This window comes from Manduca sexta, unplaced genomic scaffold, assembly GCF_014839805.1.
Source record: "Manduca sexta isolate Smith_Timp_Sample1 unplaced genomic scaffold, JHU_Msex_v1.0 HiC_scaffold_3882, whole genome shotgun sequence".
NCBI lineage: Eukaryota > Metazoa > Arthropoda > Insecta > Lepidoptera > Sphingidae > Manduca > Manduca sexta.
The window spans coordinates 509-2,364 of record NW_023594999.1 but is presented as its reverse complement, the minus strand read 5'-3'; the positions used below and the strand labels follow the sequence as shown (position 1 = coordinate 2,364).

General features: G+C 41.6%; 1 pseudogene; it reads left to right on the top strand.

Annotated features, from left to right (window-relative positions):
* Positions 1-268: 268 nt before the first annotated feature.
* On the top strand, positions 269-1,444 carry LOC119193283 (annotated as a pseudogene).
* Positions 1,445-1,856: the final 412 nt, after the last annotated feature.

Below are 1,856 nucleotides of genomic sequence, written 5' to 3'. Positions count from 1 at the left end.
AACATCCCGTGTTATTGTGCGGTAAACATAGATTTACATCGTTATTATTTAGATCGGAACATAAGCGATTATTGCATGCGGGACCTCAGCTTCTCTTATCTAACATTCGTGAGTGTTGGTGGCCATTAGGTGGTAGAAATCTAGCAAGAAAAACGGTACATCAATGTGTGACGTGTTCTCGCTTAAAGAACGTTACTTTAAAGCCCATTATGGGTGATTTGCCGGCCAAACGGCTTGAAGGGGTTTTCATTTAATTTCTGCGGCGTGGACTATGCTGGTCCGGTTATGATTTTAACTCGAAAAGGCAGGGGAGCTAAATTAATAAAAGGTTATATTTGTTTATTTGTTTGTTTTTGTACACGCGCTATACATTTAGAACTGGTCACTAGTTTATCGACAGACGATTACATACTCGCATTAAAGAGATTTATATCTAGACGTGGTAAGCCAGCAGAGATATTTTCTGACAATGGCAAGAATTTCGTAGGCGCTGAAAGGCAATTCCAAACATTTTTAACTGAAAATATGGAAGGTATAGTCGATTATGCAGCGGGCAATGGGATGAAATTTAGTTTTATTCCTCCTTACTCTCCTCATTTCGGTGGTCTGTGGGAAGCGGGAGTAAAATCTTGCAAGTACCACTTGAAACGTGTCGTAGGTAATTGTAACCTAACTTATGAAGAATTTAGCACGGTATTGGCACAAATTGAAGCTGTCCTAAATTCCCGTCCTATATCCGTTTTATCCTCAGATCCTAACGACGCGCTCCCTCTTACACCAGCTCACTTCCTGGTCGGTCGTCCCCTTACTGCGCCCACACAAGGAGACCTCACAAATACTCCGACTCACACTCTGTTGCGATACGACCGCATAGAAAAGATAAGACAGCATTTTTGGCAGAGATGGGCTAAGGGTATGTGTCGGAACTTCAAAGTCGGTCCAAATGGAAATCCAACATTAGCGAGCTGGCAGTTGATACAATAGTACTGGTCAAAGAGGACAACGTCCCCCCATTATCGTGGAAGCTGGCACGAGTTATACAAGTGTATCCGGGGAAGGACGGTGTGTCACGAGTGGCAGATCTTCGGACCTCATCAGGCGTGATTCGGCGTGCATTCTCGAAGATTTGTCCGCTGCCTATCACATCACAATGAGGAAGCGATTCGCATATTTTATCACTGAAGATAATTTACATTGGAGCCTGCGGCATCCAAGGCCGGGGCCATGTTACAGCGATATAATATAATATATTTTAAACATGTACACAAAAGGTAGAAATTGTAATAAGAGCCATCTTGCGCTCATTGTAAACACTACAATTAAATGTGGCCATTTTTATTTTTGCTTGTCAGTCAGTCCAAAATAAAAATGTCAGTTCATAGTCAATACTGCGTTTAATTTAATAAAACGAAATAACGATTTCATACAGTGGTCAATTCGGACCCGAAACACATAGGCTTCCCTAAAGATTTCCCGACGGACCTGTCAAAAGCAGCCTGGTTCCAGCATGTTCCTGTGACCTTTATCAAATTGTCTGTCCTTGCATTTGAACGCAGCCACGTGCGTATTCTTTACAAATCTATACTAATATATAAAGCTGGAGAGTTCGTTTATTTGAACGAGCTAATCTCAAGGCATTCTAAACCGATTTTGTTTTTTTCATTGATAGGAAGCTACATTACTCGTGAGTGTTGTAGGGTACGTATCCCAGGAAAATATTTATCCCGGAAAACTTTTTCACGCAAGCTGAGCCGCAGGCACAGGCTATTCAGAATAAATTAACAGGGTTGCAACTACCTGACTGTCAATCTTGAAACCCTGGATTTGATACCCACAAAATACAAAGGTAGGTATGA